Raw genomic sequence first — 16,570 nt, 5'->3', positions numbered from 1 at the left:
GTCAAAGGTATAATTCTTTATGTAACTTTGCCACATACTATTTAATTGCTTTCCACCAAGACATGCAATTCTAGTAGCAATAAATGAATGCATCTGTTCTTCAACAAATTCCTAAGCTTTAAATTTATTAGTTTTAAATTATTTTAGCCAATTTGATGGCCTATTTTGTCCAACGACCCTTTCCTCCTTCCTCATTCTTTAGGACTGAGGGTTGAAGGAGTGATCTAGTCTTCCCTGAATATACCTGATCATAGACAGGTATCTTTGAAGCATGGATATTCTAGTTATTCTTGTTATTCTAGGGTGCCAACTATTTTCAGAACAAGCAGACAGAAAAAAAATTGCTATTGATTGTCCAAGTTTCCTATTCATGTAATGTAAAGACCTGAATCACCATCTCAGTGATCCCACTTCCAACTGTTTCCTATCTCTTTGAATTTTTCTTCCCATTCTTCTTTCAATGTTCATGTAATAAGTTCCACTTCCAAAGCTCTCTCTAATCCCTTCTACCTTTAGTGACCTATAAATGACAGATTGACTCCTATGCCTATAATCCTTTCATTTAGAATGGAGGCCATATTATTTCTACCTTTCTATAACATTTTAAGACATAAAATGCTATCCTCACAACTCAAGTTAGGTAGATGTTATTCATCCTTTGTAATGTCTCAGAAAGTCATTAATTTCTACTTGCCCAATTCTAATTTTTAAAGGAATTCTTTTCTTCATTGAGCTTTTGTACCTCTTTTTTTTCCATTTGGCCAATTCTGCTTTCCAAGACATTTTGTTCTTCATCAGATTTTTGTGCCTTTTTTCCCCAATTTCATCTATTCTCTTTTTTAAGGTGTAATTTTCTTCAGTATTTTTTGTGCTTTCTTTACCAAACTCTTCATTCTTTTTTCATGATTTTCCTGTATCTCATTTCTTTTCTCAATTTTTTTTCTACCATTCATTTGCTTTTTAAAACCCTTTTTGAGTTCTTCTATGGCCTGAGACCAATTCATATTTTAATTTGAGGCTTTAAATATAGGAATTTTGACTTTGTTTTCCTTCTCCTGAGTTTGTGTTTTGATCTCCCCTGTCACTATCATAACATGTGCAATGAGGATATTTTTCTGTTGTTTGCTCATTTTTCCAGCTTTTTTTTTTTTTTTTTTTTTTTTTTTTTTTTTTTTTTTTTTTTTTTTTTTTTTTTTTTTTTACTTTTAACTCTATGTTAATGTCTAGTAAGCACTGTTTCAAGTTTCAGGTTTTTGTGGGGTTGTTTTCAGAGATAACTTTTGGATCTCTAAGTTTTCAGTTCTTTAGGGTGGGATGATCTAGGGAGAAGTGTGCTTACTACTCTCCTGGTCTGTGCTCTGGTCTGCAAGTGACTCCAAGCACTCTTTTCCTCTTTGGAACTGTGACAAAAACTCCAAATCCTATGAAGCTCTGGTCTGAAAGTGACTCCAAGCACTTTTTTTCCTCTTTGGAACTGTAAGAAAAATCCTAAATCCTATGAGGCTATAGACTATAGAGTGCTAATGCTCCTCCTTGCAATGGGATCAAGACCCAGACCTGTGACTCATATCCAAGTATAGACAATACAATAGAGTCCTACCTGCCAGTGAATAGAAATTGGTAATCTTCTTCTGACTAGTTGTAAGACTTTCTTACCACCTCTGGAAAGAGAGATCTGGAATCCACCATTGCTACCACTTATTTAGTTACACCCAATGCCTATTATTGATTTGCTGGAGAACAACCTGTGCTGAACTAAGCTCAACTTTCACTCTGGTGCCACAGAGCTTTCCTGCTGACCTTTTAAGTTATCTTGAATTAGAAAATTGTTTCATCTAATCCTTTTGTGAATTCTGCACTCCTTAATTTGTTTGGGGGCATTATTTAAAGTTATTTGGAGAGGTTTGGGGGAGAACTCCAATGAGTCCCTGACTTTTCTTTACCATTATCTTGGCTCTAACCCTCCTCATCCTTCATTTTTGAAGAGGATCAATGACATCCTGGTTGATGCTGTGACTTGCATATGAATTGGATTTATGACAGTTGCATAATGTTGTCAACTTCATTTTCTCTTTCAAAGTCTCAAGTTCGATGGCAAGGCAAAAGTCAAGAGGTCTGGCAATGACCAGGGATGCAGTGGATTACCTTGGCATCTTTGATGTCAAATACTCCACATCACATGCTTTAGCTGCCTTATGGCTGTTGGAATAAATTGTGCTCCTTTGTCCATTCTGTCATGAGAAGTCTTCACATGCTTGAGGTAAACAGCCCCCTAACTAACCAAACGGTTTGAGGACTAAAGTAGGTAGAAATCTGAGGCAGGAAATCCAATTGGAAGGTTATTTCAATAGTCTAGCATGAAAGTGATGAGGACCCTGCTATTATAGTGACTATGTGACTAAAAAGAAGGGGAGATCTATATCTGAGATATATACAGATATCTGAAAAATGCTTTCCTCTTCTTCCATATAGGCAGTTAGCTATATGTAGTGGACATTTGTTATAAATATTATTTGAATAAGGTAGCTCTACCATCCTCTTTGAAGCAGTCAGCAACCACAGCCTTACCAAATGTCTATTTATGCACTGTAGGAAATAGAAAGAAAAGGAAAGGACATTTTCTGTTTCCCTCAAGGAGCTTATCATCTAATAGTGCTTTCAAAATCAGAAAATGACTCAGTCAGCCCAATATTCTATCTCAGACAGTGATAGCAAAGTTTTGTGATGAGAAAACGCAGCAGGTGTCTTTTCATACAGCAGCCTGAAAAGGTTAAGGATATAGTCAGAATAACTCTGCCTTCTTCATTTTAATCTGTTTTGTTCCTGTGTGAATTTAGCTGAACCTTTCTTGAACCTACTTATAAATGATAAATAGGATTCAAATATAATAAAATGTTTATTCTAACCGTAACACCATTCCAGGATCCTGCTTCAATAAGTTGGTTGTGTCACTGTGGGTTAGAAGGATAAAAACTTTAATGTGGATATTATGTAAATAGAGGAAAGACCAAGCATAGCTTCAAATGATAATGCACAGCAATTTGACTTCTCACAGGATTTCAAATAGTCATAGTCTTACCCACTAGGGATTAATGAAGAGGTGAGGCAGCCAACATTTGTAATATTGCCAGAATGGCTACTTCTTTTCAAGTGGTTCTGATGTTACCATAGCAACTGTCAGTTAAAAATAGTTCAGTAACTAGAAAAGGAGTCAGCAGGTACTGACATTTGAAAACTCTGAAAGGATGGGCAGCAGGGATTCGTTTCAGGAAGAAAAGCAAGTATGTGTTATGAATCATGCTGCTTCCCTTGGCTGAAAGAGCTTTGACTGGGTTCAGAAGAGTATATGGTTCAGAAAAGCCAGAAGTTAAACTAAATGGACTTTCTTTTAAGAGGGGAGACCACCTTAGAAAATTCTGCTAGAATATTTCTGAACAAAGGCAAAAAAATATAAGAACAGATCAGGAGGAACTGGAGGCCTTAGCTCAGGACCACAGGTTTTGACCATCTGAGTAGAATGAATCAAAAAATTTTAGGAATTATTTTTGAAAAGACCCTTGGAGTGTACCTAGTCTAAACTTATTTTGCAAAAGAGGACACTAAGAGTCAGAAAGATGAGGAGACTTTTTCTCAGGTCATAACTATAATTGAGATGGTTAGAATCCAGCTCCACTGATTCTCAATCCAATGTTATTTTCATTACCTCTATATCATGCATCCCCACTTACCCTGATTGGGCTTTAGTGTAAATTATTAGAGATTAAAAGTGACACAATAACAGTGCTTGACCTCCCATTGAGATTAACAGTAATTAAACAAACAATAACTAAAACTATGCATTTATTAAATGTCCAGTGTGTGTGCTCAGACACGTTCTGGCATTGGATGCAATGGAAATATCATAAAAGAAGTAGATTAGCGGGATGTCCAAAATTCTACAGTATTTTCTTTTTTGCCTACAATAAGGGGTGTTACCCCGAACAAGGCATTGAATCTGCCTAGATTTCATTTTCCTCACCTAGATATGGCCTATACCTTTATATATCAACAAACACATGGCCAGCCTACCTCACAAATAGCATCTATATATTTGTTAACATTTATATAGCAAATTAAGTTTTACAAGGAGGTTCATGAGTATCATCTCATTTTATTCTCCTGACAATCTTCTGAGATAGGTGTTATTATTAAGCCTGTTTTGCAGATGAAAAAATTGAGACAGAGGTTAAGTGACTTACCTAGAGTCATGTAGCTGGTGCCTGACACAGTATTTGAACTGTTTTCAAAGGAATGTCATAATGACTAATAAAGTTATGGATGTAAAAGAACCTTGAAGGTGATTATGTAAGTGCTAAAAAAATTTTGAATTATTATTCCTGAAAGAAATATAAATTGATCTCTTCTCATTTAAGAAGTAACTAGAGAAGAGTAAAACATTAGCAAAGTGCTAGAATGTTTGGTACAGATTATAACAAGAAGAATATAAGCTTCTTGAAAGCAGGGAGCATTTACATTTTTTTTGTGTTTATACCCACTAACACAATATTTTAGGGCCTGCATATTTTAGGGGTTTCATAAATATTTGTTGGATTAAATCATTTGTTACCATTATGGGTCACACAAGTATTCTTTCTGCTTTCTTCTCACCAAGACTATTCATCCTGGCTTCTTTCTTTCTCTTCAAATTCCTTTCCTTCCTTCCCCCCGCCCCCATATTAGAAAACTGGAGATTCTTTCAGACATATCCTTTAACTTTTAACCTAGAGGCAATATAATGGCCCTCAGATCCATGGGGTTTCTTTCTCTGTTATTTTATAAAATTAATGTCTGGTAAAAAGTTATTATTATCCTTACAATAGTTCAGAATCCCCATGTAGTAAAATTCCTACAATTCCAACAGAAGTTCAATTCACTCTTCTAGTTCTAGATGTGTATATTTTAAGGTAATTGCTAATCTTTTTATTTCTTGGGGAAAACCAGGATAAAGAAAATGTTCAGGTAAAAAAAAAAGGTAAACAGAATATATGATGATATTTATTACTAAACAGGTAAAGGGATGGAAAATTAGTGAAAGAGCTGATCTTTTGGAATTTCCATTAGTCCTTGAGAGTGTATACCAGCAAGCCCTCTGTTCTGAAATATAAAAATTAGAACTTGAAACTCCTGAATCCTAAGTTAATGATCTTTCTACTATACTATATCTCCAATAAAGATTGAATTTGATCATCAAATACACATTAATTAGATGGTTTGACTTTTACTCTACAGGTACTTATATTCCTATTTAATTCAACCATGAATCACAAGGTTTAGCATTGAAAGGAATCATAAAAAAATCCACCCTCTTCATTTTACAAATGAGAGAACTGAGTTTAAATAACCAAAAATCACACAGGTAACAAAGAAAGGATTTTATTCTAGTCTGCTGATTTTAATTCTAGTAGGTTGTTCTTGTTGTTGTTGTTTATAGCATATTCCCATTTGTATAGTTCTAGACCAAATAGCTACATGAAGCAATAAGAGTTCTAACAGAAATCCAAGTCCTTGAGGAAGCCTGATTTGAATTCTGACAAATCATATTATAAAACAAAGGCAACATACAATGCACAGGCAAATCTTGTTCTGATGAATCTCATAGAATCCAACTAAATTTATTAAATTATCTGTATAATAGTGAGATGATATATTAAATCTCATTTAGAGGGAAATGATCATTTCTTACTGTTACATTGTCTATAACAAGATTCACCAATTAAATAATAAAGGCAAAAACTATGCTGTAACACAAGGAAGTCTCTGAATGTCCATAATTTAAAAAAAAAAAAAAAGTACATATTAAGTGGATTTTATATGCGAGGCACTGATCTGTCTAAAAAGTGTTTTGACTCTATGGAAACAATGGCAGGATAGAATCTATGGTGTAATCTGTGCACAAAGTGTGTGTGTTGACACTATCAAGGAGCTAAATACCAGCTACAAATCAGAAGTCAAGCTGGATACAGAATTGTAACGAATGAACACCCACAAAGGAATTCAACAAGGGAATGCAATTTCCTTCAAACTAATCACAACTAGCTTGGAGGCTTAATTTAGCACCTAGACAAGAAAAATTGTACTTATGATTAATGGCAAACACCTCAATTATGTTTTTTAATGATTCTGTTTTGTTCCAAAGTGTCATCTCCACACACACACACACCCCAAAATGAAAGCAGTTGCAGAGGGTATTTAAACTGATTGATTTAGAAATGAATTTTAATTTTTAAAAAAGAGAGGAATAATGATAATAAATCTTTTGGAAGTGGAAGGGACAAGTGGGACAAAAAAATGATCTTGGAGTTAGGAAGTCAGAAGACCTGTATTCAGATCCTTTCTTGAGTATTTACTATCTATATAATTCTAGATAGGTCATTTCTTTTTTCTTTCTGAATTTCAGTCTCTTCATCTGTAAAAAATAGGGATTAATAATATTTATCTCATAGGATTTCTTCATTGATCAACAAGATTTTAGATAGGGGGAAAGAGAGAGGAGGAAGGAAGGAGGGAGAGAGAGAAAGGGAGAGAGGGAAAGAAGAAAGGAGAAAGATAAAGAGGGAGTCAGGGAGAGAGGAAAAAAGGGAGGGAAAGAGTGAGGAAGAGAGGGAGAGAGAGAGGAAAATAGGGAGGAAGAGAGGGAGGGAAAGAGGAGAGAGAAAGAAGAGAGGGGAGAGAGGGAAGGAGAAAGGAAAAGAGGGAGGAGGAGAGAAGGAAAGAGGGAGGGAAGTAGGAAGGGAGAAAGGAGGGAAGGGAAGAAAGAGAGAGAGGAAGAGAGAGACAGAGAGAAAGAGAAAGAGAGAGAGAAAGGAGGGAGAGAGAGAAAAAAAGGGAGAGAAGGAAAAATAGAGAAGGCAATTTGTAAACTTTAAAGAACTTTATAAATATGAGCTTTTATTATTACAGTATGTTGTGATCACAGAAGACTCTGAATAACTAATCTCATTTCAACATCACAGTAGCCCAATGAGGTAAGTACTGTTTCCTCTTTTATAGATAAGGAATCTGAAGCTTATAGAGTAGCCAAAGAACAAATAACTGACATTTAGAATAGCCAAAGTTTTTGTGTGAGAGTAAGTTTATTTCACAATTTTATAAAATTGTAGAATAAACCTACTCTGACACATATAAAATATAAACTCTTTCACACTCGCATGACTTTTTTGTTGTTGTTGCTGAGACAATTGGGGTTAACAGACTCCCATGACTTTTTAAGAACATTATAGAATAGATTTTAACTTTTTTTGATGATTAAATGTTATGAATGTTAATTACCATATATAATAAAGCAGTATTCTAAGGGTCCACTGATGTATATAAACTTGTTTACCTCTCTGAAATGCCCCATTAGTCTTATCCTATGTTAAAATAGGTCAGTGGGAGAGTAGAGTCACAGAGGACCCACAAGCCATAGGTTCTGATGAGAAGTAGTGAAGATGAAGAAGGACAGAGCTAGTTATCAGATTCCTCCTTCAACCTAGTCAAGTTAAAAAAGATCAAGCTATCACATCAAAACCACAAAGACAAGGATACTGGTAAAATCAAGATCCTTCATTCAGCAAATATTTATTAAGCATCAACTGTAGAGAGGCACAGACAGTGGGGGAACTCTGGGTAAGGTATAAAACCCTTCAGCCCAGAGGGAACCTGTTGACAACACCTGGTTCAGCTCTCATCTCCCCTTGGGACATCCTTGAGAAGTCGGGGTGGGGAGGAAAATGTGACAATCTGTGTTCTACTTGAAACAGAGATACCTGCAGTAAAAGAGGCATTTGCACATTAATAGCAAGGTATTTGTAGTTAGCACATGTGCAGTGTGTTGTGGTGATGTAATTGTACTAAGTATTTAGGACTAAAAGAACTTACAATAAAAGGACTCTATGTTTGACCATCCACGTCAGTTCCTGCCTCATCATTCCTCCATTAAGAACAAGGACATGGGCTGGTCCTGAAATCCTTCAGAGAGCTAGTCTGGATGGTATATTTTGGCACGTGGGGGCTCTAGAAAGCACACTATAATCAATTGCATGTGCAATACTGCTAGGATGGATACAAAGTTTATAGAATTACAATATAGTAGAGGAATAACATGCAAATAATTAACAATAATACACATTTACAATCATTCTCAACTTTTGTGGGGGTAGCATTCTTGGAAAGCCTTGCAACAGGCAAAAACAAATATGTTGATACACTATACCTATGGATAAAAGAGGATTATATCCCTGCAGCCACCAAAAATTGTAATCAGTTTACTAGAGATTTCTGAAAACATACTTTCCTGCATTCAATTCTTTATTGTAAAACATTAATTCTGATTATATGCACAGTAACCATGAAATAAACCATAAAATGCAATACATAAAATAAAACTGATAGCATGCAAAACATTTTTTTCTCACTAGTAACATCCTAGAATTTTGTGACCTTGTTTGCAAACCTCAATAAAAACATATTTTCAGACAATATTCACTTTTCATAACCCATGAAATTCTTAGTATCATAAATATTATATAAGAAATAATATTTTTAAATTAAGACCTTTTTTAGCCTGAATCTTACCTTCCATTGTGTCAGATGTCAGTGTAAGAATGTTGTATTGTACACCAAACTGCTATAAACCTATGTTGGCTACCCTCTAAAAAATAAGGAAAAGGTTGCTGAAGTTTTAGTCACTGTTGGCAGAAGATATCAAGATATGAAGTCCTGACATCAGTTTGGACACTGTCCACCATGACTTGTGGATATCATTGTTTGCCTTTAAAATAATCTATCAATGCCATCTGCTTCATGTACCAATTGCAGTCTTTAAGGGTCTTGGAGTATGAGTGCATAGCAGAGATGAATTGACTTTTAACGTTGAGGTTGTGATCAATGATGAGATCAGTAACCTTGATGTCTCTATCATCATCATCATCTTTGCTGTCCCAAAGACCTTCCATGAGGTACTGCATCTAACTCCATTCATTGATTCCTGGGGTTACTCCTTCTTCTTTTCTATCCTTAACCCTTCACCCCTGGTGATGTATGCTAAAAAAAAATGCATGATTGATTTACCATGCAGCCTCACTGTTTTATCAACATTTTTGAAGCCTTCAAAATCCCAGATACAAGCAGGCCAACATTTTTTCCCAGCAGTTGTTTAGGGTGACCTATGAAACACTTCCCTGAGCTACTTAAATATAATTGACTTGAAACACAGCAATACATTTCCAGAAATCTACCATGGTGGTCTCCAGGTTCATTCCAAGTAGTCACAAGCATGGCAAAAGATTTTCCTTGTATAATAAGACTTGAGCTTTTATGATTCCCTGATCCATAGGCTAGATCAAAGATGTGGTGCTAGGTGGCATAAAAACAATTTCTTTGCTTTTGTGGGCATTTTTCAACTGTTCACAAATATGAATTGGTGTGTCGTCAATAAAAGAACCTTGAATGCAAAGTTCTTTCCTTGAAGATATTCTTCTTCTTTTGGAATGAAGCAGCTGTTAAACCAGTCACAATAAATATCTGCAGTCATCCATGTTTTCAATACTAATACTAATGCATTGGCATCCTGGCCTTGCTTTTTGTTTTGTTTTTTTGTTTTGTATTTTTGTTTTTTTCCTTTCAAAACACTGGGATTAGGGGTTTGGAAAATCATCAGTGGCTTACATTTGAAGTTACTACTGGCATCAGCACACAAAAAATAGCTCCAATGACCCTTAAAAGCCTGAAACCAAGGAGTTTGGCAATGACTTTTGATATATAGAGATATATAGATATATGAATATATATAGATATAGATATATACACACACACATACACACATACTACACACACACACACACACACACACGCAGGCAGATCTCCTTAGCATTAAACATTTGCTCTAATATGTAATCTTTTTTCTCAATCAGTGTGTTCAACATGTTCTGGAAGTTGGCATCAACCAAAGCATCCTTGGCTAGCTACAAAAGGCTTCATGCTTTCTTGGCCTTTCATTACATGCTTATAAATTTGTTGAGCCTTCAAAGTGGATGGCAGCTATATCAATCATACTTTTTCATTTTTCCCATCTCATTTACTCACAAACTTTTTTTTTTAACTCCCTTATCATTCACTTGAGAGGTTACTTTAGCACTCTCTAGAGCAGATTTATGTACTTTTACAAATTCTTTCCTCCTTTTGCAGATATAATTAATCATTGATTCAATAGCATCAAACTCACTATTAACAGGATCTGTAGACTTTCCATCCAGAAATTTATTTTACACTTTCTTTATCCCACTAAATCATATCATGGATTTTGCACACTTGGGCTTGGAGCCCAAAACACTTTCACTATGCTAAAGGGGCATCAGTGTAACACAAAACTTGAATTTTAAAAGCAAACATTGAAAATATGCAACAAATGCATAGAGAGTTCTTTAGATAACAATGATAGGGTGAACAAGATGAGTGAAGTGTTCAGTAGGATACCACCTGCTCCACAAATTTATGTGCACCACATCTCTCATTTTTTTCTCTACTGTACATAGACTGCCAACACAGAAGTGAAAATAAGGTTACTAATAAAATCTTAAAGTCATAGAAAATAAACACATTCATGTTGAAGAGTAACTCTACTTTCCAATTACCTTACAGTTTTACAAGAAAAGATTTTTGTGAGGCTGGATGGGAGAAGTCATTAGTGATGGAAACGATCCAGAAGGAATCATTGAAGAGATGGCCTCTGAATTAGACAAGCTCACTGAATTAGGAGTGTATATTGAACAGAAGTTCCAGAGAGCACCATAATGCCCATTTGACTACTTGCTTCCATATCAACCCCTTATTGGAATTTCATGACTATCCTCCATCACATTCTCCATTTAAAGAGATGTAGTTATACTGAAAGCTAGTCTTGATTTGCTCTGATAGCTGTGCTATTTGTGTTCTTCTATCTATTTTTCCAAGTTTTTGTGTCACCTCACTTTGCTGTCAGATGTCACCTCTCACTGCTGTTAATGCTTCTGCCCTTGACAGCAATTCTCTCCACTTCTAATTTGTTGCCTCAAACTTGTTGTGAGCTTAGAAAACAAACAACCAGGCTTGTCAGAATTATCTATAAAGTCACAACAAATAGGTTCTGGGAGAAGACCTGAGGACTTTCATATAAATAAATTAAATGACCTTCAGTGCTTTGTGACACCCATCATGGATGACCAGAGTTCTTTCTTTTCTACTTGCTTCCTGATTCTTGGTTCTGTACTGGAAAGAAGACAATCCTGGATATAAAGTATTACTGTACTGTTTGAGTGGACCTACATTATTATTTGGCAGCTTTAAGTGTAGGAGAGCACAGTTCAAATGTTAAAAAAGGCCTGCTTCTGTGAAATTTGTATTCACTGTCTACTTTCCCCACATTCCAGGAAGAGTATGTTAGAGATTGTTAAATGAACAACCACTGCTTTTCTTTTTCAAAATGAGACAAATAATACTCACCATTTTTGTATAACCATCAAGTTAAGATCATAAGGTCAAACTTAAGAAACACCAAATGTTCACTTCAGAGAGCATACAATTCTGCCTAATCCTTTTGGTTCTATGCTCTCCAGATTTCATGAATGGAAAAACCTGAACTTAGCTAATTTTCTAGGTAATTCAGGCCTAAAAATCAACTTTTACCAGAAAAATTCAGGTGATTAAAGTAAAATGATTTATAGGATGTGATATAAAATGTTACAGATGGAAAGGTTGGCAGGTAGAAAAGTATTTAGGAAGCTGCCTAACCCAAATGAAAGCTTTAGAGTTAGAGGATCTGAACTCAAATTCCAACTTTGTTCCTTGTTAATTGGTTTTCTGGATCAGTCACTTCAAGTTTCTGGACTTCAGTTCTCTCATTAATAAGATGAAAATTAATTCTAAAGTCCAGTTCCAAATCTGTGATCCTTTGATCAAATAGATGAAACCCTGACTTTGGCTGGGGTAACCTCTGGATTTGAGCTCAACAATAGTCCCTTAGGAACTAATCCTGAGAATAAATTCCTATTCCCATAAAATCATCTTATATTCCATTTATGTGAAGCAGAAAAATCCAGATTAAAAAAAAGTTGCCATGGAATCTCTAATTCACTAAAAAAGAGAAATCTATATGTATGTGAGAGAGATAGCCATATAGGCAGACACATGCAAATCAGTAAGATACATGAAAGAAATAATAATCTCCTTGACTAGAGTTATGGAAATTAGAGCTAAAAAAAAAAAAATTAGAAAGGGTTGTACATACATCTACCATGTTATGGGAGAGGGAACTGAGACTCAGAAAAGTAAAGTTATTTTTCCAAGGTCTCAGAGAGAGCTAGTGACAGAACCAACCAGAGGCCTTCTTATTCCCAGTTCTCTGCTCTCAATTAGGCCATGCTAAATGAAGGAGATTGAAAAGACCAAAGACAGATCTGTCTAAGAGCTGATTATTCCACAGGAGATAAGGATAGCAGGAGCATAGATAGAGAAATTTTCATGCATAAAGAATGCTGGGGAAAGTGTAAATGATAATAATGCCCTAGCCTTAAGACAGCTCCTTTCGCTTGAGGAGCTGAATGCATACATTTGCATACATTATCTCTCTAATCCTCACAATACTGAGCTGTGAATGGATATTATTAGTCCCATTTTGGCTAAAACTGGGTCACTGAAGAGAAGAGTAACTTTACCCAAATCTCAGAGGATTTCTGCCTCTAGAATTTATATTCAAGAAGCCAAAACAATCAGTTGCTTTGGTCAGTATGTTCAAACTATGACAGTAAATCAGTTCCTCTCCTATCCATTGGTTTTCAATTAAACACAGAAGCAAGAATAGGAATTCTGGCACTTAATTAAAATGAATTACATCTGGAAAAGGAAGTCTAGGGTATGGCATTTTTGAGAATAATTGACATTAGAGATGGACCATGGGAACTAGATTCTGTCTTCTGATCAGTACTAAAATTAGCCTGGGGCAAATAGGATTTTGCTCCACATGCTAACATCATGAGTTGAATCTTGGGTATCACCTCACTTCTGGATAGAGTGCTAACCAACTAGTTCTTTCATTTTACACATGAGGAAACTGAGATCCAAGGAGATTTAGCTCAAGTTCACAGAGATAGAAGGCTAACAGAGCTAGGATTAAAACCCAGGTGAACTGCCTCGAAATTACATGTTAGTATAGTAAAAGCACACATCTTGATGAGCATCTTATTTCTTCCCAGCCCTCACATCACAACCATTTTTTCAGATAACTAAGTCCCACAGACCTCTTCTTCTCTTCAGTTCTATCAAAGTCAATATTTTGGAAGTAGGTCTTCCTACTCTGCTGGTCTTCTGTTCTTTTCTACTTTTAGTAAAAAATAAATAAATAAATAAAAACATGAGTTGATTTTATGGTTAAGAATGTCTGTTTTCAATATAAGTCCCAACCCATAAGGATGTCATTTCAGCTCAAGGCAGACATTCATTCATTAAGGACTTTGGGAGTCTTTTCTAGATCTAAGAAAACTGTCATATTCTATAAGTGTTGGGTTTTGTTTTGGGTTGGGTTTTTTTTTTCTTTTTTTGGTTAATTATCCCAAAATGTACACGATCAGGGAGAAAGGATAGCTGGAGATAAGCAGGAACCTTGTATAATACAGAAGTGTCCTTCAAGATAGACAGAAAAATTGATCTGACTCAATGGTGTTTGAGATGAGCTTTGAAAGAAAATTTCTAAGAAAGAGAAGAGATGGGGCATAGGCAAAGATGAACAAAAGCAAAGATAAAGAATGAATAGTCTTGTATAAAGAACAGCAAGTGACCAGTTGGGCTGGATTATACTGTGTGAGAATGGAAGTCATATAATTATCCTACAAAGGTAGATTGCAGCCAGATTGCAAAACATTTAAAATATAGAAGGGTTTTGTATTTGAGCCTAGAAGTTAGGAAATCACATGAGTTTCTTGATATCATCATCAAACTTATAGTTTAGGAATATTATTTTGTCACACTGTGGAAGATGGTTTGGAGGCAGAAGAGAATTGAGGCAGAGAGTACTAAAAATATAATTAGAAAACTATTACAACAGTCAGGTGAAAGATAGGATTTGTTAGGTAAGAGTAGAGAGAAGGGGATAGATGTGAATGATATTGTGCAATAAAATTGATAAGACCAGAAATTGATTAGACATGTGGGATGAGGGAAAGTGAAGAGTAGAGTGTGACTCTAAGGCTGTAAACCTGGAGAACTGGAAGAATGGCTGTGTACAGAAAGAGAGAACTTTAGAAAAAGGATGGTTTTGGTGAAAAAGATAATGAGCAAGGTGACAGTTTTCAGGGTGGTAGGGTAGGGAGAAAAATAAAAATCCTCTTCACTCAAGGCTTTGAAAAAAACTATAATCATTTGCTGCCATATAGAATTCAACTTGAGAGGGAATGACAAAGCCCTCAAGAAAAATTCAAGACTGGAACAGACTATATTGAAGGACATACCTAGTTATTTCTGTTTGGAAAGATAGAATTGCAAACTCTTCTGTAGTTGTCTTTAAAACATTCTAGTGGAAAAACTGGGCCATTCTACACAGCTCAAACTTACTGTGCATTAATTAGATATTCTGTGCATCAAATTCTAATGACTTATGTTAAGAACTGAAAATACTGTGCAATTGCAATGTGTCACCTAGCAATGAATATGCCCCATTTTACTATTTCCATATGGTAGGAGAGGTGTTTTGTTTAGGTTCGGGACTAGAAAGAAAGATGTCAGAAATTGCTTCATTCACTAATGCTCCCTCTAAGTATTCTGCTCTCCAGATTAGCACTATAAATGGGTCAGCTAAGGGAAAGATTTTATGTGGGGGAAATGGGAGATGGATGTGAAAGATTAAGCAAAGAAAAGTATGAAAATGAGAGAGAGCACCATATGCTTTTTTTTCAGAAAGTGCATACCCTTTCATTTTAGAGAGATTTTCTCACAGGAATACTAGGAATTGCTTTGACTAACATTTGGACACAATGGGAGCAGGTAGGTTGGTAAGCAGGGCAAAAGGGAAGCCTTAACTTCAATCATAGACCCTCATCAGAAGGTGGAGGGAGGGAAGATGTGAGCATTAGTAAAAATTGCACTGCCATATCTTCTCTTATATATTTATTCTTTGGAATTTGGTCTTGTTCTCAATCAAAATCAATAGAGATGATGCCCTCACAGTTGTCATATCCCCAATGGATTCACAAAGAACAGAATCTCAGGTTGTAAGGCTCAGAGAGGGCAAAAATCATTCAAAATCATGCAATTCTGGTGACTAAAGTATGGGCTATGCACAATGCACATAGCCAATATCACTACTTCTCAACATTAACACCCTTCCCTTTAGCCTTGATTTCTCAACATATTCCCTCCTTTGGTCATACATATACCTATTTCCCACATTCTGAGTCTTCCCAGGTATAAAAAGCAAACAACAATATGGTATATTTTGACTAAAGTATATCCATCAGGTAGTCTCCAGACAGAAAACTTCCTTCACATGTCAGTCTTAAAGGTTTTACAGGAATCATTGATAGGAGACCAAGGTTCTTTTCTTGATTCTCACTCTGATCCACAGCATTATATAGGAATTCAATCATCGTACCATCAATAACTGAAAGTTGTAAGAAGTCTTGGATATCATCTAGTCTATCCTTTTACTTGACAGATGAGGAAATCAAATCTCAGAGAAGGAACATGTCATCCATGTAGTGATGACAGAACAGGGATTTGAACCCAGGTCCTGTGACTTGAAATCCAGTACTTTTTTAGTATTGTCTTCTTGAATTTGAGTAGATCCATTTCTACACAAGCAAGCCAAAAGTTTACAACTGATCAAGGTACAAAGTACATAGAGTTAAATTAAGTTATATGTGTAGTCTCCAGTCATCTGCCTCCATGTCACTGTGAGCATTGTTCCCCATTGTCATTCTCCTTCCAGATCTTCCCCACTTTCTTTTCCTGCTGGTCCAAGTTCTAGACATGATCCTCCCTAATTTTTAACATGCTTAATTATTCTTTTTCATGTCCTTTTAAAACATTATTATTTTTTCATGTCTTTTGTATTAATTTTAATTTATGGACTAAAACAAGCATATCAATAATATAGTACAATAAAAAGATGATTGTACATGAAACTGTAAATCTACTATGTACAACTTGCTATTTCTTTCATATATACAATGAAATTTTCATGTAAATTGTTTTTTTCTTGTTTTTCCTCTCTCTCCCCAACCCTAGAGATGGCTACCATTGGATATAAATTGGTATATATGTGTGTAATTATTCTATACATATTTCTATTTATCAGTTCTTTCTCCAGATACATACTAAAGTTTCCTAGTATCATACTACTATGTAATTTTTCTTTTAAAAATTTAGATGCTATTTGGTATTTTGTACATATAGTTTCAGTATTTATATAGCTTCATTATGGATAATACTTTTTATCAAAATGTAGTTTAATTTCTTTTGATTACATTTATTTTAGCCATAACTTTGAGATCATAATTGCTACACTTGCATTTTTTTTTGCATC

General features: G+C 35.3%; 1 protein-coding gene and 1 long non-coding RNA gene across 2 annotated transcripts in view; one reads left to right on the top strand and one right to left on the bottom strand.

The window, feature by feature from the left end:
- ANKRD34C (ankyrin repeat domain 34C) overlaps positions 1-16,570 on the bottom strand; it is a 142,672-nt gene that overhangs the window by 108,021 nt on the left and 18,081 nt on the right. The window lies entirely within an intron of this gene.
- LOC116421868 lies at positions 3,203-11,544 on the top strand. The gene is made up of 3 exons (XR_004232453.1): positions 3,203-3,281; positions 6,940-7,004; positions 10,660-11,544. It is a non-coding gene; the product is annotated as an uncharacterized LOC116421868 (long non-coding RNA).

This window comes from Sarcophilus harrisii, chromosome 2 (genome assembly GCF_902635505.1).
Source record: "Sarcophilus harrisii chromosome 2, mSarHar1.11, whole genome shotgun sequence".
Lineage (NCBI taxonomy): Eukaryota > Metazoa > Chordata > Mammalia > Dasyuromorphia > Dasyuridae > Sarcophilus > Sarcophilus harrisii.
The sequence above is the reverse complement of the archived record's forward strand: the minus strand, read 5'-3'. Positions and strand labels throughout refer to the sequence as shown.